The 26,655-nt window shown below is 41.1% G+C and overlaps 1 protein-coding gene across 1 annotated transcript in view; it reads right to left on the minus strand.

Moving 5' to 3' along the window:
- Nucleotides 1-26,655, minus strand: part of FBXW7 (F-box and WD repeat domain containing 7) — a 1,850,919-nt gene that overhangs the window by 661,814 nt on the left and 1,162,450 nt on the right. The gene's annotated exons all lie outside the window — the stretch shown is intronic.

Here is a 26,655-nt window from a genome sequence, read left to right on the forward strand (position 1 = left end):
GTTAAAGAAGGGGAGGGGGGGATTATCAATACTGCTGAAAGACCAAAGCAGGTTACAGCATACAAAATGTTAGCAATAAGATTATTGCTACATTCTCAGTGACAGTTTCATCACACTCATAGCTGGCCTTAGGCACACGCCAACTAGGCCCCTGTAAGAAAAGGTAGGCACAGGCCATCTAGGCCCCCGTAAGAAAAGGTGCAGTACGGTTCAGTTAATTCTGCTCTCTATCAAATGGGGAAGATACAGACATCCCATTTTAAACAATTGATATACAGTACCGTATGCAGTTTACCTATAAAAACCGAGCACTGTACTGGTTATACTTTGTGTTGTGTGGGGTGCAAGAAAAATGTGAACTAGCTATACAGGCATCACTCTACAAAAAGTACAGTTTTGTACCTACCATAAATGTAGATGTTCGAGTGTTCACACTGCTGCAGTCATTACACTTGGGTTATCCTGCCGTCAGGCGGTCCCCGCAGTCGGCCAGAGTTCCAAAGTCTTGGTCCGGAGTAGTTTGCTGTCGCTTCTTCCCTGAGGTCAGTGCGCCAGGGGTATATAAGATGCATCCGACGCCATTTTCTTCAGTTTTTCTTGCCCCAGATGTCAGGTGCCCCCAAGTAGGTAGGCAATACATATTGCTAATAAAAAATATACATATAAAATAAAAACAATACCTTCAGTTACAAGCAAATACACCACAAAGGTTGTATAGGACAGAAAGGTATAGATAAGTCCAGCTAGTTCAGAGGGGATGGAGGGTGGGTAACCTGGACTGCAGCAGTGTGAACACTCGAACATCTACATTTATGGTAGGTACAAAACTGTACTATGTTCATCGTGTTACACTGCTGCAGTCATTACACTTGGGTAGAATCCCAAAACTAAGGTTGGGTGGCTGGTCTATAAAGAGTTACGATTGGCTATGAGGCCCTGCAGAACTGCAGTGGCAAATCCTGCTCTGGATTTAGAGTAAAGAGGCAAGTGGTAATACTTGGTAAAGGTGTGCACTGAGCTCCAAGTTGCAGCCTCCAAAATTTCCTTGGTAGGTACTCCTCTCAGAAAGGCTGTTAAGTGGCTGTTGCCCTGGTGGAATGTGGCCTAATGTTATTTGGGACTGATTTTCCATGCTGTGTAGCAGCAATGAATACAGTGTCCTATCCATTTGGATCTAGTCTGCTTTGAGATAGCCTTGCCCTGTGATCCTGCAGCATATGCTACAAACAGTTGCTCAGTTTTCCTGAAAGCTTTTGTTTTGTCCAAGTAGAAGCGTAGCTGCCCGTGTATGTCCAATGAGTGCAGAAGTTTCTCCCCTTTATTCTGGGGGTTTGGATAAAAAGTTGGCAAATGGATGGTTTGGTTAACAGCCACACTAGATACCACCTTTGGCATAAAGGTAGGGTTTGTCCTTAAAGAAACCCTGTCCTGATGAAAAATTATAAAAGGTTCCACTGCCTTTAATGCCTGTAGCTCTGAGACTCTTCATGCTGAAGTTACTGCCAGGAGCAGAGCTGTTTTCCATGATAAAAAATTTTAGATTGGCTGTATTGGCTGGCTCAAAAGGTGGCAGGGTCAGTTTTTCCAAAACGAAATTGAGGTCCCAAGTTGGTGTTGGAGCTCTCCGGGGCGGTCTTATGTTTTTAGCCCCTCTGAGGTACTGCTTTAGCAAGGGATGAGAGAATAATGGAGGATCCGTGTTGTAATGTGCTGAAATGGTAGAGACGTGGATCTTAATTAATGAGAAGGCTAGGCCTTTGTCCAGCATCTCAGTTAAGTATTGTAAAATCTGAGGTATGTTTGGGACAAGAGGGTCAAGGCTTTGAGCCTGGTTCCAGGCGCAGAATCTCTTCCATTTTTCTGAGTAAGCTTTCCTAGTGCTAGGCCTCCTGGCCTCCAAAATGACATCCATAACAGCTTTAGAGAGAGGTGTTGCCTGTTTGACTAATGAATCTGCCATGCAGCCAAGTTTAGGGTTTTGAGCTGACGGTGCAGGATCTGATTGTTTTGTTGAGTCAGAAGGTGTGGAATTTGATGCAAAATCCATGGTAGGCCTTGAGCGAAGTTCTTTAAGATTGGGTACCAGTGCTGGCATGGCCAGTCTGGAGCAATCAGGATCATCTGTGGTTTTTCTTGTCTGGCTTTTAGGAGTACCTTTGAAAGGAGAGGCAGTGGTGGGAAGGCATAAACTTTTAGGCTTTTCCAGCTGAACGAGAGAGCATCCACTTTCCATGCTTGTGTGTGATAAGTCCTTGTGCAGAATTTTTGTAGTTGGCAATACAGTGGGGAGGCAAAAAGATCTATGTCTGGGCATCCCCATTTTTGCGTTACCATGCTGAAGATTTGTGGATTCAATTTCCATTCGTGAGGGTCCATAATATTTCTGCTTAGATCGTCTGCCAGAGTATTTTTCTTTTCTGGCAGGAATTGTGCTTGCAGATGAACTTGATACGTTAGAGCTGTGTTCCACAAGGTCATGGCTTGCCTGCATAGGGGATAAGAAGGAGTGCCCCCTTGCTTGTTTATGTACCACATTACTGTGGTGTTGTCTGTCTTTAATAATAATTGTCCTGGATGTAGAAGGTCCTTGAAAGCTGTTAGGGCATTTTGAACAGCCAACATCTCTCTTTGATTGATGTGAAGATGCATCTGGTCTGTGGTCCACTTGTCTTGAATGCATTTTCCTGCCATGTGTGCTCCCCAGGCGTAATCCGAAGCATCTGTTGTTAGAGTCTGCCTGGCTGTGGGTAGGGTAAAAGGCTGACCCTTGTTTAGGTGACATGCCTGTGCCCACCATCGAAACTGCAGGGAATCATTGGTATTACTGCTTCTAAACTGTGACAGTGTCGAGTCCAAACACTTTTTAGGTACCACTGTAATTTCCTCATATGCAGTCTGGCATATGGTAGTAGTAGTATGCAGGATGCCATGAATCCCAGGGCCTGCAGAATTTTGCTTGCAGGGAGATGGGACTTTTTTGCCAGTAATTGAAAATATTGAGTTAGTTGAACTTGTTTGTCTGGCGTGAGATAAGCCATCTGGGCCGTTGTATTTAAGCTGGCACCCAGGAATATAACCTGTTGTGAGGGCACTAGTTTTAACTTCTTTTCGTTTAATGTTTACCCTAGAGAAATCAGCAACCTTTTTACAAACACCAGAAGCTGTAGAAGAATGTCCTTTGTCTCTGCTTGAATGAGGCAGTCGTCCAGGTATGGATATATTTGAATTCCTTTTTGTCTGCAAAATGCAATTACTGGTGCCAGGCACTTTGTAAAGACTCTGGGCGCAGTAGATAAGCCAAAGGGCAGTGCAGAGAATTTGTAGTGCATTGTACCAGCTTTGAATCTGAGGTATCTTCTGCAATTTTGTCTAATAGGGATATGCAGGTATGCCTCTTTGAGGTCCAGAGTAACAAGCCAAGCCTTCTTGCCCAGCATGGGTAGAAGTTGCTGTAATGTCAACATTTTGAATTTCAGAATATCCAGGTAAGTATTTAGAATTGAAAGGTCTAGTATGGGCCTTCAGGCCTTGTCCTTTCTGGGGACCAGGAAGAGTCTTGAGTAAAATCCTTGTCCTTGTTCCTGTTGTGGTACTTTTTGAATATCTCTCATGTCCATGAGGGCTGAAATTTGTTTTTGTGCCTCTGCCCATTGATTTTGTGGCAGGTCTGGCATTCCTTTTAGCCTTGGTAAAGTATGAAAGTGGAACCTGTAACCTTGAGACACAATATTCAGAACCCATTTGTCTTGGGTGATTGTTTGCCAGTTTTGAGAAAAAAGTGCTAGTTTTCCCCCTAAGGGGGCTGCCAAAAGGGAAGTGCTTTGCGTACGAAGGGGGAAGTCACTGGGACCGTTTCCTGTAAGGTTGAGACTTGTCCTCACCTCCTTTTGGGGTTGAGGTGCCCCACTGTCGTTGTCTGTTAGAGCCTTGGGGTTGAGATCTGCCTCTTGGGCATCTGTATCTGCCTCTCTGTGGCCTGTCTGACACTGGAAAGGACCAATTCTTTGTCGGCCAATTTCTGCTAAATCGAGGTGGCTGTACCTGTAAGAAATCTTTTGACTGTTTGCATAGATTTAGCTTTATCCTCCTTTATCTTTAACACCTCTTCTGCCTTAACACCAAACAAGGTATCATGCTGTAAAGGAGCATACAATAATTTTGCCTTAACATGATCAGGTAAACTCTGTTCTTTTAACCAAGCATGTCTTTGAATCACAGAACCTGTAACTGCGGCTCTACAAGAGGCCTCTAAGGAATCAAAACCACATTGCAGAGTATGTTTTCCCACCTGTTCAACTGCATGCAATAAATCCTGCATTTCTTTATAGTCAGGAGCTTCTGAGCTTGCAAGCATTTTCTGTTTTAACTGAGCCATTAAATATTGTTGGTACTTAAGCATGTGAAACTGGCAATTTAAAGCCCTTACTGCTAAAGTTGCAGAAATGTAAACTTTCTTCCTCCATCTATCCAAAGCTCTGGAATCTCTGTCAGAGGGTACTGGATTTTTTGCAATGGAAGCCTTAACCCCTTTTGGACTGTGGGGAATAGTTTCTGGATCAGCAGAAGGGTTTTTATAAAGAAACTTGTGAGAGTCAGGGACTACCTATCTGGCTTGGCTGGTGCAGGGGGGCAAAGTATCAGGAGATAAGCTGGATTCAGAGAACACATCATCCACAATATCTAGCACAGGCGGAATAGCCAGGGGCCTGTGCTGAGGCAATAAAAGGAAATCCCTGAGCCTTTTCTTGGATTCTGAATAATCCTGACTTTCCCAATGGAAATGCTCCCTCATGGTATGTAAAGTTTCCCGAAAAGAATAATCCTCTGGAGGAGAGGCTGAAGGGATAGATTCTTCAGCATCAGAGTCCTCATAGGGGGGTAGAGAGTATCCCTGGTCTGAAGAGGAATCAGAGGAAATGGAAACCTGATCAGAGGAATCATAGTCTGTATCCTGCCTAGGCCTTTTCTCAGGAGGGGGATGGGAACCCCTGATTAGAGTAATGAGGTCTTCGGCCATTTTAAGCATCTGTTTCTTAGGCATGGAGGACTGTCCAGGAGAATGCTGTACTTGCTTCTTTGTCTTTAATGGTACTTTTGTCTTGGCTGTTGCTTTAATGGTAAGTTGTGAAGGTCTGAAAACACCCTCAGAAGTCGATGCCTGCTCAGCGGCTCCGGACCCATCTGAGGGATTAGTTTCCGTAGGCCCAATACCTTGAGTTTTCAAGTTGTCTCCACGTGGGAGTCGGAGGCGGCCTGCGGCTCTGAGGTAGCGGGTGTCAGGGGCTGTGAAAGCGCCTCACTGAGAACCAGCGAACCGGCGACTGGCCTAGAAGAGGTTTAGTCGTCGGTTTTGGACCTCGGATGCCTGTCTTTATCCTTGTCTTTGCGTTTTATCTGAATAACAGTCGTCGTTTGATCCGACGGCATAGTATAATTGAACCTTCGGCCAAAGTAGTACAAAGCAAAATCAAAACATCTTTTTATAGTGCGTTTGTTGAATCTAGCACAAAACCGACAACTAGTGACGTCGTGATCAGGGCCTAGGCATGGAATACAGTAAGAGTGGAAGTCCTTATGAGGTATTTGCTTCCACAAGAAAAACAATTATTAACTTTTTCTGACATCGGTCTGAGGCAAGATAAAAGTTTCCCCAATGGGGTACTTAGCTTTATTGAAGACTTCAGATCTGAAATTCGACTTCGAAAAACTCAGGAGTCGGCCGACCAGCACTTGCGAACTGCTTCTGCACCGCGCGCCAAGAAAGACTGAAGAAAATGGCGTCGGATGCATCTTATATACCCCTGGCACACTGACGTCAGGGAAGAAGCGACAGCAACCGACGCCGGACCAAGACTTTGGAACTCTGGCCGACTGCGGAACCGCCTGACGGCAGGATAACCCAAGTGTAATGACTGCAGCAGTGTAACACGATGAACATCTAACAAGCAGTGAAAGATGTAAAGTATAATTGTATTAGGAATTTACTATAAATGTACATGTTCCAGTAAATTCACTGTTGCAGTACTGACTTTTGTTACTCCTGCCTGTAGAAGAGTGATGGCCAGTCTGAATACCAGAGCTCTTCCCATCCCCCTCCAGGCCCAACAGATTACTTCTCCTACCACCATCAAGGTACAAGTGGTATGGCTTTCTTGCCCTAGCAGGTTTGGGAACTGGCTCTAGCAGCTGCAGCACAAACCACCCAGGGAATACTTACGCGAGACAGAAGAATACAGCCAAAAGGATGCTGAAGCCTGCACATGCAGACAGCTGTTTAACTTCAGATTGAAGGTGTCTGATCTGGAGAGAGAGAAGCAAATGGGCAGAAATGACATCTGGAAACCCACCCAACCCAAATTTGTGACATGGACACAAGGGGAGGAAGGATGGAACTGGTACTGGCACTGCATTAGTGAATCTACTCAAACATCTACATTTAGTATAAGTTCCTAAAACAGCTGTACCACATTCTTCGTGATTCACTGTTGTGGTACTGCTTCAACTTAGGAGGAAAAAATGGTGTCTGGCCTGTTGTGGCAAGGGCCAAGTGCATGCAAAATGGCTGTGGCATAACCTGAGTTGACTCTGGAAATGTTTGCCAAGGTGCAATGTTTGGCAAATTTGTGCACAAATGTTGCTTTTTCCAAAATGGTCCATCTGGTCACCCTTCTAAGGAATGCTGTAGGGCCAGCTATGGTCCTGTGGAATGAACTCTCAGTTTACCTGGCAATGGTTTTCCCTCATGGTTGTAAAAGCAGCAATGCAATGGTCTGTTCTTTGGCTATGATTTTCTTATTCACAGGCTTTCCTCCACCTTTAGCAAAGGCAATAAGTGTTGATCACATATTCTGCATTGCTTTGTTTTGCCCAGGAAGAATCCTGTTTATGTACACATAGGGAATACAGTATTATTCCCCCTCTTGTTTTGAGAAGAAGAAAAAACCCAGGCAGATGAATGGTTTGGTTTAATGAAAGTGCTGTAACCAATTTAGGACTGAAGGAAGAGCTGGTATGGAAGATGAGCACATCTCTGTGAAATACCAAGAACGGTCCCATGCATTTTGGCGCTTGCAATCCATTTTGCTGATGTTACCAAAAAGGCAGTCTTCCAATACAGAAACTTAAATGACGTGGAAACACCTGGTTCAAACAGGAGCATATTTAGTTTTTCAAGTAAAAATTTAAAACTACATGGTGCAGCAATCTCTTTGTGTGCGTCCTCAAATGCAATAACTCTTCCAAGAACTATTTGAATGGGGAGCTGGGGAAAGGGGAGTGGTTCTAGAGACAGACACCAGAAATGGCCTATGCATGTACTTTCTGGGAGACAAAGGACAGACCTACTTTGTATAGGTCTGACAGACAGATGAGGACTGGAGAGACCTGTGCTGACACTGGGTCCTGTCCTGTCTAATGGCACCAATGTGGGAACCTTTTCCATTTTGTTATACAAGATGTTCTGGTGCTGAGTTTCCTAGCCTCCCTCAAAGTGTGCAGCACTCCTCAGTGTACATGTGTGGAAGAAATGACTGCTAAGCCCTGTAGACTGGTTAATCCCTTCTCCAGATTTATGTATAGATGCAGTGTGTATGGATTGTCTTGACGTGATTCTGTAAATATACTATCAATGTCTAAATGTTCTTCACCAAATATTCTATTATGCTGTTTGAGATAAGTGATATGTAATGACGTTTTGAGTTATGTAATGATGTTTTTTTTTACTGTTGGGAGCTTTTCTCCCCGGACCTCCGCTGAAAATGGACATATATCCAGTCGGACTATCCCAGTTAACAAATGTAAATAAATAAATAGTAAAATAAAATAAACATAATTGGCTCTTCCCTCATTAAGATAAGCAGAAGAGAGGAACAATGCTCCCTGAGTCAGAATGAATGTCGGTAGCATTTTGGCCTCTGTTTTCTTATCTTTTGTAACACCCTAGGAATTAAGGTAATAAGAGGTAAAGGATACACAGACATGCACAGGGGATGCACATGACATCTGTCTCCCAATGCCTCTCCTGTTAGCAACTTGGCTCAGTTCCCAGTTATCTACATAATCAAAAAGGTCCACATCTGGCAAATCCCACCTGCGGAATGAATCCAAGATCACTTCCTTTTTTTAACATCCATTCATTAGGGTCAAGTCTTATTTTGTTCAGATGGTCTGCTAAGTTGCTCTATGATGGGATGTACCATCTTCTGGGAGTCGGACCATCTCTCTAGGCTAGTTCCCACACCTGTACAGCTAAGTCCGCATAGCAGGTAAGAGTGAGTTCCCCTTGAATGTTGTTGTACCACATTACAGTATTACTGTCTGTCAGGATCTGAAATGTTCCCTACTGCCAAGTGTGTGTGAAAGCTATGATGGCAAGGATAACTATCATCATCTCCTTGAAGTTGATGTGCTTTTTTTCTGAATGCCCTGTCTCAAGTATTCTGTACTTTCAGGTGCTCCCACATGGTCTCCCCATGCAGAGTCTGAGTCATCTGCAGTGAGTTTGAGACCCTGGCTCCATCCTGAAGGACATCCCCCGATTTGGAGAGTTTGCTTGACCCACCACAAAAGCACTTTGAGGCAGGACAACAGAGGGCTGGCTGGGGCCGGTCTGCAGTGAGCATGCATGCTGGCACCATTGGTTCCTGAGATACTACTGCTGCTGTTTCCTCGTGCAGTCTTGCCATGGGAACTATTAATATACAAGAGGCAATGTACTCCAGAACTCTGAGGAATTCCCTGGCACTGATTTAATTGCAGATGGCAATCATTTTGCAGTGCTAGGCCAAGATCAAGAGCTTGTCTGCAGTCAGGAAAGCTTTTTGTGTGTGTGTGTGTGTGTGTGTGTGTGTGTGTGTTCAGGAAAACTCTAGAAAGCGGACTTGTCTTGACAGGTTCAACTCGCAGTTCTGAATGTTTAAGGACAGCTACACAACTGAAACAGTACACTGTGATTTCCAGTGTCCAATTTCTTTCATGGATGAGACCTACATGAGACAATCGTTTAGGAAGGGGTATAAGTGAATGCTATTATTCTGAAAAAGCAGTAACTGAAGTGAAACACTTTGTAAATACCCTGGGTGCAGGAGACAAACCAAAGGGGAAGGATGTAAACTGGTAATGAATAACCCCCTGCTATGAATCCCAGGAACTGCCTGCCCCATTTGGCTATAGGGATATGTAAACAGGCATTCTATAGGATGAGCCACTAGGTTCTGCAAATATAGCATCGTGAACTTTGGAAATAATAAATCTGATATGCTGAAAAGCACCAGAAAGGGTCTCTGGGATCCTTTTCTCAAGACAGAAACAATCTGGAAAAGAAACCTGTCCTTTTTTTCTTTTTTTGGGACCCTCTCTATAGCTCACTGTAGGGATGCGTATTTATAAAGGCATCAGGTGTTCTTGTTCTTTTTTTGGCTTTTCCCGGTTAGGGGTCGCCACAGCGGATCACCTGTCCGCTCATGATTGGCAGTGGAGTTTTACAGTGTTGAGCTGCCAGCCCGGCGCCCAACCTTCCAAAGAAGGCACACACATGCATGTACTCAGACCTAGGGCCAATTTAGTGTGTCCAATCCACCTACAGCATGTCTTTGAAAGGCATCAGGTGATACTGGTCTTTTAAGATGGTGAAATGCCCATGAACTCCATCTTTCTTTGAAACTGTACAGTAAGATTAGGAAAGGAGAAATTGGGCTCCCCAAATTCTACTCAAATTTCACCAGACACAAAGGTCTGAAGGGAAGACGGGAAAGAAAAGGCTAATAATAATGTACACCACCTCATTCATGGTGACCCACAGTGAGAGAGGTGATGGTAAGAGAAAGTACTGCAACCCTGACCCACTCTGTCATCTATTACTATTTTAAGTTATTATACAGATGTATAATCTTCAGAGTTTAAATCACTGTTGCAGCAGTCCTTATTGCTGGGATGATTCCCAGAGGTCTAACCTGCAAGAGAAGTGGACAGACTGGAGTGTCTTGGTTGCAGTGTACCCTGCCGTATGGCTGTAGATAACAACTCTTATCCTGGAAGAAATGTCCAGCTTGCAATGCTTTGTAAAACTGTGAACAAATGCCTTAGTCAATGCTTCCAAAACAGCCTGTGTAGTGGTTCCTCAAAGAAAGACTATATTTGTAGTTGTGCACCAAGTACTGTCAGCCTTAATACATCACGTCTTACTGTTGGAGAAATAAAATAACAGAATTCAATGTATAGAACATTTGACACTGCTTTTCCCTCCTTTCCTGTGGCAAAAGAAGCAAATAAATGTCTGCAACTTCTGTGGATCAAAGCAAATAATCTAAGTTGTCTGTGAACATACAATGAATGCAAAATTTATTCTTTCCTGTTTTGTGGACTGGAGGAGAAGACAAGTAAGCTGGACAGCCTGACTAGGGTACATTTCTGTCTCTACCTTAGGCATAAAGGAAGGATTTGTCCAATGTCTTGCCCTGTAGTTCGGGAAAATAAATACGGTTCTTTGTACATCCCAGCTTGGATTTCTGACTCTTTCCTAGTGACAGCTTCAAGTCAGTCAATTGATAGGGACTGAAGATTCAAAAAAAAGTCTGGGTCAGTTTTTCAATGACAAATTAGAGGCCAAGTAAGAAAAAAAATCATCTACTTGGTAGTGTCAAGTACAATGGTACCATTAGAAACTGACAAATAGGAGATGTGCCAAGTGTGTCTCCAGTGGCAGGCAAACTCAGATTGCTTACAGGTATACTTTAATGGAAACACAGGCCAATCCTGCACTGACAAGCTCCACTAAGGACTGATGTATAGGTTCATAGGTGTGTACTAAGCTAATGACCCTGGAGCCTTTACAAGCCTAGCCCATAGGATTACCCTAGCATCGTGCCACCGGACCTTAGTTCCTAGTGCCGCTGTTGAGTAGAGCCACTGGAGTGATCCTTGGAGTGAATTTTCTATTTCCCATCCACTCATCAAGATTTTTCTTGAAGAGGGCCAGTGAGGTGCTCTGCTTGACATGTATTGGAAGTCTATTCCATAGCATGGGAAGTCTCTGGGTTATGAACCTGTCCCTCCAGCATGTTCTGTTAATTGTGGTAATGAGGTTGAGGTCTCTGGAGGGTGTGGTGTGGAGGGATTGGGATTTCTTTAGATGTAGCATTTCTAACAGAGCTGGGTCAGACATGGCTTTTTAAGTCAAACAGAGATCGCCTCTAAGTAGGCTTCATGGACATCTGAGCAGTGTTAGGGTATGATTTTTTCTATGACATTAGAAGGAAAACCTCATTCATTTAAATAAGAAGGATTTTCAAGTGGCTTGTTTCCAGCGCTAAGTATATTCAGCACATTTTCTGTGAACTCGTGCCTGAAGATCAAGACAGTTAGATCATACAGGCTTATCAGCTGCAGTGTCTCTAGACTGTAGTTTATGATGTTTTGAGATAAAAAGTCAACTAGTAATGGTAAGAGGAGAAGAGAGAACCGGTGTTACTAGTAATATATCTGACCTCTCCTCTCTTATCTTCTAGATCATAGAAGATTTCTAGATTCTAGAAATAGATGCATTTTGGAGAAGTATTTATGAAGATCCTGTGGAACATAACAAAGATACTAAATGGATAGAAAAGTAAAAGAAAGAATAAGAAATTTAAAGGTACAGGATATGAAATGGGATGAAGTAACAGCCAGAGAGATTGAAACAAAGTTAAGAAAAGCCGCTAATTGGAAAACCCCAGGCCCAAATGCAGTGCTTAACTTCTGGTTAAAGGTATTAACATCTTTGCACAAAGATTTAGCCACGAGTAAGAACTATTTATATGCGCACCCCAAACATCAACCTGGCTAACAACAGGAAAAACAATTACTTAAGAGTGAACCTGCAAGCTACCCTAAAAATTATAGACCAATAACTTGCCTTCCAACGATATATAAACTATACACTGGAATTAATGCCAACAGAGTTTACAGTCATTTAGAAGAAAACTCAATTATGGCAACAGAATAAAAGGGCAATAAAAGAAAGTCCTATGGAAAAAAGAAACATTTGTTGTTAAATAAAGTCATAGTGGAGAACTGTAAAAAGGGGAAAAATTTAAGTATGGCATGTACTGACTATAAAAAAGCATTTGATAGTATCCCACATTCATGGATAAAAGAGTGCTTAAAAATGTTTAAGATAAATCCTACACTGATCGACTACATTAAAGTGACCATGAAATAGTGGCAAACCACTTTGCAATTAAGCCATGATAAAGGACAAATTATAATTCCAGGGATAAAAATTCAATGGGGGATATTCCAGGGTGACTCTGTCTTGCCCTCAACCCATTAAGCTGTCTACTTAACAGTTTGCACCGTGGCTATAATTTGGCTCCTAGAAAACAACAAAGTGTAAAGACTTATCTTCTCTTTGTCAATGATTTAAAACTATATAGCTCATCAGATGTGGAACTACAAGTTGTCAAAACTTTTTCAGATGATATAAGAATGTCACCCGGTCTTGATAAATGTGCTAAAGCAACCTTTAAAGCAAGAAAATTGCAACACCATGAAAACATCAGTTTGGGACACGAATGTGATATAAAAGAACTTGAGCAAGAGAGAGTGTATAAATATTTGGGAATTGATGAAGGATAAACAATAAAACACAAACAAATGTGAATAAAACTTAGTAAGGAAGACTTTAGAAGCCTTAAATTAATCCTGAAAACAGCATTGACATCTAGGAACAAAATTCAAGCTATAAACCAATTTGCTCTTCCTGTCTTTACAGTTTTGGAGTGACTGACTGGCCCCAAAATATGTTGGATAAATTAGACAGGAAAACAAGAAGGATGCTCACCAGATAATTTATAAAAATCAGTGCATACCAAGATTATATATTCCCCACTTCGAAGGAGGTATGGGCCTCCTTGAAATTGATTACATGTATAGATCTGCAATCGTGGGACTGCACACATCTGCTGACCTCACAAGACTCAAACGTAGTGAAAGTTCTGAAACATGGAGAAAATAAATCTACGATGACTTCCCTGGTTAGCCAAAGCATATTGACTTCAAGCAGGAATGGAAATCAAACCAGAAGCAGATAAAAATCAGGCAGCAACTGAATGTGCCAAAAAACAAAAGAAAGAATATAAGGTGAAGGATCAGATGAGAAGGCAAGAAATGTGGAAAATACATAAATATAGTTGTAAGTATAGAAAACTTCTAGAAGAACCTCATGTTGATCAAAATCGAATGTAGGAATGGTTAAAGAGAGGCAAATTCAAACCAAGAGATGAAAGGTTAATATTGGTGGCCCAAGATAGTGGGCTACATACACGTTGGTTTACAAAGTCCATTGAACATATGGGAGAAACAGATAAATGTAGGTTTTGTAAAACAAAATTGGAAACAGTTGCACACCTTGTTGCTGGTTGCGATATACTAATGGCAGAAGGACTGTACACTGAAGGGCATAATAATGTGGCAAGACTGTTGCACTGGGGATTGTGCAAATATTATGGTACTGAATTGGCTGAAAAACACTGGAAACATGAGCCACAAAGTATCATAGAAAATGATGAAGTCTACATCACATGGGATCACCTATTACCAACAGTTCAAAAGATAAATGCTAGAAAACCGGATATAGTGGTCCATTAAAACAAGACAAAAGTAGCATTGATCATTGGAATCTCTACGCCCAGTGACTTCAGTGTCTTGCGTAGAGAGAGACAAAGTCATAAAATATCAGGATTTGCAGGCAGAAATGAGAGCAATGTGGAAGAAAGATACCCAGACAGTTCCAATAGTAGTAGGAGTAAAGGGACCTATGAAAAAGAATCTACAATTGTATTTAGATACGTTACCAATACAAGTAACTCCATACGAATTATAGGAGGAGTCATTACTGGGCACACTGCGGGTGCTGTGAAGAGCACTTCTGGTTGACATCAAAGATTGAAACAATACTGATTTCATGAACTTTAATCATACTTGGACTTAGGAATGGGGTCCATTCCTGTCATGGTATTAGAAATCCAAAAGACCTGAAGAAATTAAAGAAGATAATAACTCTATTTCTGATGGAGAGCAATCTAATATCCAATACTCCTTGACAGGTACTCTTCAGCAGATGTTGTTTTCAGCTATCAGTTGCTTGAAGATATAAAACGCTCACCTCTGAGATAACATGTCTATATACCAGCTAAAGGAAAATATTCCTTATTACATCCACTCATGTGAATCTGCCTTTGACCTGATGGGTTGACCACCACTACATTCTGATGTAAAGGAATAAAGACGGACTGCCTTTAGGGTCATTTCAGACTGCAGTGTTAGGTCCGAGGCATTCAAAGCAGCATAAACAATGAATATGATGGTGTTCCTACCCACTCATTGAAACCCTATATGATTTGTGGTGTTGTGTTGTCTGTGGCTACCCTGAGGGCAACCCCCCCCCCCATATTAGTTGGAAGGCCTTGGGTGCTTGAATTAAGGCCACCATCTCCTTCATATTTATATGCTTCTTCCTTCAAGTCATATTCCACAGCCCTGAATTGTGAATTGTTGTGTACAAGCTCTCCAGGCTAGGTCTGAAGCACATACTATCAATATCTGCTTGGGTGTTCCTGAGTGAAAGGAATTCCTATGTTTAACCTGAATTAGGTGGACTACCGTTTCAGCTCACTGGTGATGGAGGGTAACAATGGGAATCATTTCTTCAGGGATTGGTAATGTTGGTTTCACATGGATCTCAAGTACCATCTGGTAATAGGTACCATCAAAATGATGGAGGCTATATATCTCAGAGCCCTGAAACACTCCATGAAAGACACCTTCTGTGACTAATTGTGCTAATTTGAGGAAGCATTGCTCCAAATTCTCTACTCCCCCTTGTGGGAAAAAGTCTTCTGGCAGCTGGAGTCTAGAAGGCAGCCCAGGAACACCACTCTCTTGGATGGATTAAGGTTTGATTTGGAGATGCTTAAGGAGAACTCAAGACTTTGGCAGCACACAGCTATGAAGGTTACGTCACTGTCTACATCCTTCTCTTGGGAGAGTGCCTGAATAAGGCACTCATCCAAGTATGTATACATGTGAATCCCCTTTGTCTTAGATTCATAGAGTCATAGATTAGTACTAAGCTAACTGTCCTTGCGAGCCATTTTAAGCTTAGCCAATTATCCCTTGTGAGACTCAAACCCTGCACCTTGCGTTTGTAAGGCAAACACCTTAACCATTAGGCCACCCTCCCACCTAAAACTAAACAGCCTGTACAAGGCTCAAACCCAGGACCCTCCACACTGCAGTCATAGTAGTTAACCACTAAGCTATCACAGCAATCTGCATATTCTTGCTGCATATTCAAGTAATGGAGCCACATACTTTGTAGAAATCCTGAAAGTAATAGCCAATCAACAGACCAAGAAGGTAGTGAGAGCCCTTTGTTTTGTATATGAGAATCCACTCACAGTCCTTGTGAACATAAGGCTATCATCAGGACCTGTGACAGCAAGAAACAACAGGACCCGCAAGCTTAACACTTTGAATTTTAGGACCCCAAGGAAGGTACTGAACTGTGAAAAGTCCAGAATGGTCAAGTTTTTTTTTTCCTTTCTTGGGACTAGAATAAAGTTTCTAGCAGTACCCCTTGTTATTTTTTTTAAGGGTACCAGTTTTATTAGCCCTGATGTAATGCAAGAAGCTCCTACAGAATGGAAATAATTAAGTGGATTTGTTCTTTTGGCACAGGATGGATCCCTGACATCTTTAATATTCTTAAATTGTGATCGATAAACCTGGGAAATAATCTGTAGGGTTCACTTGTTTTGTGTGATGTCCTTCCATTTTTTGAAGGCTTTCCATAAGCCTTCCTGCAATCTTGGTTTGTATGGGTAAAGACTGGATAGGAGTTGTGACTTGAGTGGTAGGTAGCATAAAGAAGAATATTCCAAGCAGTCATGGTTGATCCTTTAGGGCTAAATACTTATGGAGTTCATAAGGCTTTTCCTTCATAGTCGCTTGATGTTTTTTTTTTTTTTTGTATTGGCTCTTTTTCATCTTCATTAGATTACCTTTACCTTGCTACCCATAGAAAGGACCTGGCTTATATGGTAGTTCTATATTAACTAAGAAAAAGGGAGTGAAGAAAATTATCAACACTGCATAATTGTTATTTTCCCTCCATTGTTTCTTGAAAAAAAAATAAAAAAAAACTTAACCTGCAGAATTCCCAAAGAGCAGTTCCTTGTCTAATGCAGCATTAAGAATCTGCACTTTGACATTTTCTGGCAAAGGCGGAAGCTTCTGTCAGGCAAGGCATGCCTTCTAGTAAGAGAACCTATGGCTGACGCCCTGAATGCCGTATTCCAGCATAATAACAGCACTTGTAGCATTTTCTCACCTGACCAGCAGTCTAGGTGAATAGAATAAAAGAGTTTAACTAAACTGATTTGTTAAAAAGGAATGACTACCCTTTACCACGCTAAAGCAAGCCAACAAATAAACAAACGTTAGCTAATTACAATTAACAGTCAACCAATGAATGTTAACCATTAGTATTCAGCTAGGCATAAATGCCACTTTATGAAACACAAGAAGAGAAAACATACTAAAAACATTATGCTCACACAAATTAGGATAACAAAGTTATTACGACAAATATGAAATTATTATTACATTTAGCTCATTATGCCTAAGGTTGGTTAACACACAGCAGAGCTTAAGCCATCAATTAAACTATTGCTTATATGGATGCTGTTACAAGCAAGAAGGTTCTAAACAGCTGCTTGCAACAGGAAGCTGTTCATGCCATCCTCTAGTGTCTAAAACAATACAGAACAAGTCAACACCACAAATGATTCTCCAACATTTTTACTGGTAGCTCTGACTTTTCAGTTGCTGACAATAACAACTGCCAAGTTGCTGCTTAGGTGGACACAGCATTCAAAACAGAATACAACAAAGAGCTATTGGTGGTATTAGGCTAAAATTCAAAAGCTCTATTACCAGAAGAACCAAATTGTGCTGCAACACTGATGCAGAAACAAGGAGGATGCTGGTCTATGCTGGGTTAAAACTCAGTCCATCAAATGCCACTGACACCATGGCAAAAATTAAGAAAAAATAGGAGAAAACAAAACTGACAGCAACACACCGGTTTCACCAGTCTTTCACACAGTTACAGTGTGTTCATAAAAGGATCATCATTCTTGAAATACTACTGATTCTGACCACGGCAGACAGGCCTTTACCTCTACTCTGCCACTATATAACTGTTTCATGGAAGCATTCCCCAAACAAAAAAGAATGTGTAAAGATGCTTACACAATGATGACCCATGGGCTCTTGGCAGGCTTTTTCTGGGTACAACCAGGCATGCCTGTGAACACAAACTGGCTGCCACAAACCTAATTGTTTCATCTTTAACATCACAGAATGTCTAAACAAGCGCAAAGCTTTTCTTGCGCTACACAGTTGCTGTTCTATCTGTAAAAGTCCTGGCCTTTCAGGTGGGTTTGGACTGACTGGCTGGCTTGCATCAGCAATGATTTCTGAAAAATAAGTACAAAGCTAAAGTAGCTCAGGATCACTGGAGTTTGTTGGATATGTATTCCCTGCAGTACAAATGTTCACCGTGGAGGTAGTATAATATTTTCTTAAACTCCAGGATGGAGGGGTTGCTACCCACCTCTCACAGAAAGCACTTCAAATTAATTTTAATGTGGCTGTGCTACAGCCATGCTTACCATGCCTAACCAATGCCCTACATTCTCTGTATGAGGCTGGATTTTAGAAAATGAGGCAGCTTAGAAGTCTCAAACCTGCAAGGAGATGATGTCATCAAAGAATGTTATGAGTACTGACTCAAATGCTGCAGCAGAAGGTATACAATTTGCTCCCTTAGGAAATGAATGAACAGTATACCTAGGCCAGTAAAGGGCTACAAAAACAACTCTTGTACTGGGCAGTTTGGATTTCTGTAAAAGTTTTCAATGTAAAGGGAAAAAGTGTAAAGTCCAAGAGGGTACTGTTAAATCCATAATGTGTTGAGAGGTCTGCCCCAGTGGGGGAATGTGGGAGAAGTAGCTGCTCCACCTTGGAGACGTAAAGAAGTTGCAGCAAGGTTTTTCCCAGCAATGGAAGCTGTCATTCACAGAGAAGAGAAGGGCCTTGGAGGACATATGAACAGGATGATGCAGCCTCTAGAGACTATTGCTGTGATCTACTTGCTAAGCATGATGGCCAGCCACTCAGGAAGGGGCAGGGATATCCATCCCCTGAATGCCTCCAGAACAGGACAGTCCAACAAGTCTTCAAGGACTTTGCAGCTGACATCCGGAAAGGGACTACAAAATCCATGAGTCTGATGATCACCTCCTGACTTTAGAATGGTGTCTATGCTGAAAACCTCTGCAATTACACTGTTTATCAGAACACTGCTCTAACAGCAGCTGTTGACCTTTCCTAAACCAAAAGATTTGTGTACTCCTACAATTATGGTGAAAGTTTTTCTGAGATGTGGAAAACTTTACACTAATGGCTGAGAATTTCCACCTTTCCTGCTCACTCACTTGTGGTTTCTCCTTCGGTTTCACATGGAACTAAACAAGGATGCCCTGTCATAAGGGCCATTAGTGATGGTCACTTGAAGTTTTCTGCATAAAAGTGCCTGCACCCGTCATGGCATCAAATAGCAAAGTGTGCCCTGGCTGCACAGGCTGCTCCATTCACTTGTTACACAGCAGTTTCAGATAAACTGTAAACACACTAAGTTTACTACCTGGGACTATAATCTGTAAATTCCCATGAGGCAACTTTTTCAGTGTCTCTAGGGTTCTCCCTGCCAAGTCAGTCTGAAAAAAAAAAACAGATCATAAGTGTCAGGTAGTTAAAGGCTTGAATGGAAAAAGTACTTTTTATTTAACATTTGTTGACCAGGAAAGTCCGACTTAGAGAGGAGCCAATTTTCAGCGGAGGCCCAGGGAGAAACGCTCGAGAAGCATGTCTTTGTAAAGTGGGAGGAAACCAGAACACCTGGAAGCAACCCACATGAATGCAGGGAGGACAAGCAGACTCCACACAGAAGGCACCCCAGCCAAGAATGGAACCGGAGAACCTCTTGCTGTGAGGCGACAATGCAACCACTATGCCATACTTTATATGTATACACATTTATCAAAGAATTTAAGGGGAAGACTGCTGGATTCTCTTTGGAGGGATTTTTCTTTAGAACAGCAGCCACAGCAATGACATGAAATGGGGGAGCCTTACTCCAACATTCAAGATATCTGGGAGGCTGGAGGATCCAGTCCTATGTCCTTGGCAGTAATGCAACCATGTCTGGTCTGTGCCAAACCCACTGCAAGGCCAATGACACAGTCTGCTCAGCAGGGGGAATCACCAAGAGACAGGTGGGATTGAGATGTACTCCTGTATACTTCTAGAGCTGGCCTGCACTCTATTTCTTCAAGTCTTATTGCCACAAAGGAAAACAAAAAGAATGCTTGTGGCGGACAAATCCCCAATGCTCACAAAAAACAGAGTAGGGAAAACAATTATACAACGCCATAACAAAGAGCAGGTTATAGTCCCATTAAGTTTTCAGAATCATTTAGTATAACATACAGAGTTTCAATAAGAAAAGAGGTAGGCTCGTGTCTCACTTCTTTACAGTCGCACATCACCCATATGCCATTTTACTTTACAAATGTATGTACCTACACAACTCAGTTCCATTATAAACATGTCTTAGGTCCCCCTTCTAAATATACCCTACTTAAGTCTTCAAAATTCTTTTTAATACATAACAATAAACAGCAAAAAACAAGGTATAGCCAATAAGCTGGCATATGCACTTCTTACTGCCATCACATCATTCACATCAGATCATCACATCAGAGAGGTGAAGAAGAGAGTACAGGCAGGATGGAGTGGGTGGAGAAGATTGTCAGGAGTGATTTGTGACAGACGAGTACCAGTAAGAGTGAAAGGGAAGGTCTAACAAGAGGGTAGTGAGACCAGCTATGTTATATGGGTTGGAGACAGTGGCACTGACAAAAAGGCAGGATTCATTGCTAGATGTGGCAGAGTTAAAGATATTAAGATTTGCACTGGGTGTGACGAGGGTGGACAGGATTAGGAATAAGTATATTAGAGAGTCAGCCCAGGTTGGAAGGTTTGGAGACAAAGAGAGGCAAGATTATGTTGGTTTGGACATGTGCTGAGGAGGGATGCAGAGTATACTGGGAAAAAGATGCTAAGGATGAAGCTGCCAGGTAACAAGAAAAGAGGAAGGCCTAAGATAAGGTTTATGGATGTGGTGAGAGAGGACATGCAGGTGGTTGGTGTGACAGAGCAAGATGCAGAGGACAGGGAGAAATGGAAATAGATGATCCGCTGTGACGACCCCTAACGGGAGCAGCCGAAAGAAGAAGACTGCCATCACATCATTAGTGAAAAGTAGACAATTCAACAAAAATGCAGAAATTGTAAACTCCTTTTACTACGACGCAAGCCTCAGGATTCAACAACAGCTGAAGTTCTGGTTAAGACGGTGGTACTGGGCCAGCTAAAAAAACATTTCTTCCCATCGACCCAGAGCATGGAGCTAACAGGAATGTGACAAAAAAAAAAAAAAAATAAAAAACACCAGTTAGCTTGTTCCTCACATCAAAAATATATACTTGGTTGTAAGAGTAGAAAGAGCTCAGCCTGTGTGCTGGGCTGCTGACATGGTAGCAAACAGCCTTCCATCCATTTTTGGTGTATTACAGAGGAAAACTGCTACCCATCATGTGCAAAACAGAGTTTCAAAATCTGAAATGAACACGTTTATGGGCAAGTACTGTGTATTAACACTGTTTACAAGGCTCCTTTAAAGTACATTGAGCAACTGAAGGTCCAGATATATCAGGCAATAATGAGCTTGCCTTTACTTGCCAGGCAGCAATGCAGTACTTCACTGAAGGCATGCTGACAAGTTCTTCGGAAGAATGAGTATATGCACACTCGAAATTCCAAAATATTTTTAGCACCATGTATGAAATCAAAAAAGGAGTACAGCTGTTTCCGAGCCTTGGCCTGTCATTCCCAAAATATAAGACCAGTGTATTATCTTCCAAACCGCAGGCGAATTTTTAGGTTGTGAAGAAACATAATTTTGCGACAGCAATGACAGTATATTAATACTACACTTCAAGAAAAAAATTACAACAAAATATGGGCTACTTCAAAATTTATCATGAACTTACACTTAGGTCTTTCATGCTGTCCAAATAATGGCTAAATTAATACATTTTACTAAAGACATTTGTGGATACAATGCTTCAAACATCCAACTGGTCAGAAATTTAAATTAACACTTACCGAAGCTTACCTTGGCTTGAAAATTTTGTAGAGAAGAGTGCTCATTAATAACACCTACTTCTACTAGCTCATTCTCTGAATCAGTAATAGCAGCTGTCTCTCTAATTCTTTGCCAATTTATTTTTATTATATTTTTCAATGAATAGCAAAAAAAAAAAAAAAACAAAAAGTCCTCTATGTTGCTGAAATAAACAAAGAAATCAAGCGCTTGTTAACCGGGGAAAAATAAATGAATAATCAGTTTATAGAGTACTTAAAACAGAAAGAAAATTCAACAATTACAGTAAATGGACTTCACACAAAAAGCCAAGTCCAAGTTAGGGTAGGTCCACGATAACAGATGTAAACTTCAACATGATGCTTTGCAGTCTTTTGAATTTTCTCCAACCCTTGGCATGTCCTGAAAGGAAACTAAACAGCCAGTTCTATCTGTCTCAATATAATTTCGAATGTGCATCAAAATCCAGTACAATGCAGTCTAGGATCTACCAAGAAACCCACATTAAAAAGCAAAAGTTATCTACCCAGTTCTGTGGGATATTCTGATATACATTGATGTGATCAACACCAGTGAGACCACATATGCAGAGTACGTGAACCAACAAAGACGGGCATGCCTAACTGCTCCAAATATGGTACTGACCAATATTAATTAGTAAGACTTCCGTTTTTAAACAGCCTTGCCCAAATGTGTCTTTTTTCAAGCCAGTTAAGTTTGAGGCATTTTTCAAAGAATGGCTTAAAAATAAAATAAACACACACTGGCATTGGGTTACATGAGCTTGAAGTGTTCTGGCCCTAGCAATGATATAGCACAGTAAACATTAAGAAACAAAAAAGGTTAGATGAATGCTTGCCCCAGTATTTCAGTTTTGCTGTGCAGTCCCGAGTATCTCACCTCCACTGCAAGAAACTGTTCATTTTAAAAACAAAAACATGACTTACTAACAAGTAATGATTCTGAATGGCACTTGTGCTGACAGTTTCTTCATTCAACTCATAAGGCTGCTCCTTATCCTTGCCTGTAAAGCAGGGAGCTGCTTTCTTCCTGGAGTTCTGTGCATGTATTAACAATGCAGAGGAACAGATAATGTACGAAACAGAAGTCAAACAGCTCAACAAAGACAGAGTGCAGCTATCACCATTTTATTAAAATTATCAGTAAAACAGAGCCAATGCAGTTTTAGGCAAATCAAACTGGAGCCGTGCACAACGTGATAACTCAGCAACAGAGTTAAAGCTGGCAGAAGGGTAGAGAAAATAATAAAAATATCCTAAAAACAGGTAAAGGACCCAGAAACATCCTCTTTTTTTGTAAATAACACTGAAGAACTGATTGGATTTGAACCAGTTCTTGCAACAGAATGAGCTGTGTGACACAACTGTAGTTTGCAAAATAATTACACTGACTATCTGGTGTGCTTGCTGTCCACATTAAATTATGGCATGCAATTTAACAAACCTGCAAGCATACCAGAATACAGCAGTGACTACAGTTTGGATGGCCGTAAATGCCAATCATGCAAAAGTTGCCTGAAGGTAAAGGCAACATTATGAGCAAGTTCAAAAGGGGAATTTGAAAGTATACCTACTTTTTAATACTGATGCATTGCCTGTTGTACAGAAAAGGCTAGCATCTATGTTTATAATGCCTATGTTTAAAATTAGCATAAGACTCAAGCTGGTAACTGAAGGTGGTCATGTTCTGCATTTTATAAGACTTGCACTTTAATCTTGTGTCTTATCCCCTCCACATTTTCATAACATGTACCCCTCAGTTATGCCACAGAACATGCTGCAAAACAATCTCACTGAAAGTAATGCACTGTTTGGAAATTTTCTGTGGAAAATAATTATACCATAAGAGGAAAAAGGCACTTTAAATTCCATAACTGCTTTACAAGGGACTGGATCAGACTGCAGATGAGCTAACAGAGCATTAAAGATGCATGGATAAAAGCATGATATGAACCTTTCAAGAATCTGTGGATGTCATTAATGCACAGTCAAGCCAAAGTAATGGAAGTCAGTAAAAGGTGGAGCCAGAATTTCTGGAACCATCCACAAAATCTAGACTGCCCCCCTAGCCCATAAGTGGTCAGACATTTTGTGTTTATACAACAAACTACTGTGCTGCTGCCACATACAACACAACCTCTCTTTTTATAGTAAATGTGCTAAATACAAAATGAAAGACACAGCAGATGTACTAAAATTATTATATTACATTCCCTTTACTAGACAGCACAGCAGTGTACATAGTGTCTTATTTGTGTGTGTGTGTGTGTGTGTGTGTGTGTGTGCGTGCACGTGTTTCCTTGAAGCAGGAACATGTGGTACCCTTACACCTTCCATTTGCAATTAATTTGTACACCAAGCCTTACATAGTGTATGCCTGGCTACTCCTTGAAATCAGTTGTATGAAACAGTACAGTAACAGGGCCCACACTGGTTAACTTTAAAGTATTTGGGAGGGTGGCCTAATGGTTAAGGTGTTTGCCTTAACAAGGTGCACACAGTTCAAGTCTCACAAGGGATAATTGGCTAGGCTTAAAATGGCTTGCAAGGCCAGTTAGCTTAGTACTAATCTATGAACCTATGAATGGCAAATGAAAATGAAAAACATTTCTAGTGCTTAGCTTTTATTTTTTTTTTTTTCATTCTGGGAAGATAAGAAAATAAAAAACACTTTGGGAAATTAAGTACTAGAGAGTCTTGCTAAATATGTTTCAGAAGATAGTTTTGTAATTCTCCAGTTTCAGTGTATAACAAAAGTCTTAATGATAGTATACTCAGAATATCTGAAATATTTTTGTAAGACTAAATACACGTGATCTGAAGAATCATCAAAATGTGGACAGTAAATCCCATAAATTTACAATTCTTTGGGCAGAAGTTTTCACCCATGAATATTAACTAATGAAGTATTTAAATTTACTCTGTTCTCAATGTCTCAAGGTACAATTACAATAACTATGGCATTCTGAGCAATTGAGAAAAATACTGGATTTATACTGAAGCTGTTAACCTTTACATACACAAAGATAGGTGAATAGTAACAGTGTTTTTTTCCATGCCTCTCAAAAACAAATCCACAAAATGGGACAAGTCTGAACTCTGAAACATCTGACCTTTAGTCTGAAAGACAGACCGTGGCCTCTGTGTTTAACTTCTGAAGCCCCAGCAGCATTTTCTAAACTAAAGCCTTCGTAAAGACACTTCAAATGGTTGAAACATCTTGCCAACATATAAATGCTGGCCTTCAGAACAAATTTCTACTATCATTTATTAGTGTGCCAATAACCCACTTAATCCAGTTGTGGGTAAAAGGGGTAGCCTGTCCACACATTCTATTCATTAAAAAAAAATCAGTAATATAATCCAACCTTGCAGTATTTTACTGCTGAGTTATACAAAGCAGATCTACTATATCATATGAATGACATTTTTAAAAGCTTCTATAACTTTTTTGTTCAAACTTCACTGTACTCTGGAGTTCAGAATTATTCTCCTGATGTAATACTTTACATAAAGGTTGCGTTAACTGACTTAAAACAGTGATTTCAGTCACTGCACTATGCCTGTAAAGCAAGAAAGCTTATGGAAGGGGCCTGAGCCATGGGTGTTCCTTATCATGGTCTAATACATCAACTCTTTGAAATTTAAATCTGTGAAATTTCCATTTTTCAAGACAGACTCCTATTAAACTAAGGCTTCAAGTCCAATGGCTTTGATTTTATTTTTGATTTGCATGTTTTGTTCACTGAAAAATCAGTGTCCTTTCAGAAAATGAATCTAGACTGTCTAAGAAGAAACTATGCTTGATTAAAAATAATATGCAGTTTTCATTTCACTGATATTTCAGATGAATCTATCCAAACTAGTTTCACAGTGCACTGTGCATTCTCCCCCTAGCAGCCAAAGGATGCTTCTTGGCTGCTAGTTCTGTATCTGGCAATGCAGTACTCATTTCTCACAGACAGCCTGCTACCTCACATGTTAATACAGACTCTCTGAATTTTGGAGTCCTTTACACTTCTGTTCTCCCTATTAACCCAGTCTACTCCAACACAATGTCCTCCTATGTGACACTACCTAACACACACACATTTACATCCTCATTCATATCACAAGGCCAAAATTACCCACTGCCAGCAGAGATTTAAAGAAGTGGCTTGCCATACATACAAGACCCATTGTGGATTATGAATGACTGGAGCACAGGACTGACACATATATGACTCATGAACAGACTCAAGTCATTAAAGTATGCGACTTCTAGCTCAGACATATTAAGCATGTTTAGCATGCCACACATTCCCAAGGTACATAGAGCATTGTTGGATTTTGACTGACAGCTGAGACCTGAAAGGCATTTAGCATTTTATTTATTTTTACTGTATTTATTTCTTAACTGGGAAAATACAGTTGCCATTGTAAGACACTTTTCATCTATAACCCAGGTCACTACCAGGGGAAGAGTAAATGCAACTTATACAAATGAATTACAGTAGCCAATCAACTACAATTTTTTTTTTTTTTTTAGTGTGGAGTGTGAGAGGAATGCAAAGCACCAGCAGAAAACCCATGCGGACATGCATACTGGCTCCAATTAGACACTGAGCAGAAGTCAAAACTGTGCCTCAGACTATGAACACTGAGGTAGAAATCTTAACCACTGAGCCACTATGTTGCCTATGCATAGTGGCATATGAATGCCCAGTGTGCCTAAATTATGGAATCACAGCATGGTGGTGTTCTTCTAAACAGCAACACACAATACAAAATTGACATGTATGTGTGTGGAAGGAGAGAACAACTAAACCTACACTCAGGAGACAGAAAGGTTGAGTGCAGACAACACCGAGCAAGGTGTGTAGACTGCATTTCAGCGGTGCTGTGGGTACTTCAAAAACATTCCTATCAGCGCTAAGGGTACGCATGTTTTTGCCTGCTGTGCACTATACATGAAGTGGAACTACGGACAATTACTCAAGTCAGATACATAGATGTAACTTGCAAAACAGTAGCAGAGTAGACTGGCTGCTAAACAAAGGTAAAGCTGTGGTGAGAGGATAAACTTATACTGCATCTGCAAAGCACAGACTGCCATTCTGTATACCCATTACTGATGCTATGCAAAACATTCAGAGAAAAGCCATGGACCTGGATTTAGGGTGCACGCAGCATGGCAAGATAGCATGCGTAGCCAAGTATTTCAAATGTACATGATACTGGGATATTTTGATCAATGCAACACACACACACACACACACACACACACACACACACACACACACACACACACTCGCTTGTGTAAGTACA

The sequence above is a fragment of the Protopterus annectens genome, chromosome 2.part1 (genome assembly GCF_019279795.1).
Source record: "Protopterus annectens isolate FY-2018-M chromosome 2.part1, PAN1.0, whole genome shotgun sequence".
Taxonomy (NCBI): Eukaryota; Metazoa; Chordata; order Ceratodontiformes; family Protopteridae; genus Protopterus; species Protopterus annectens.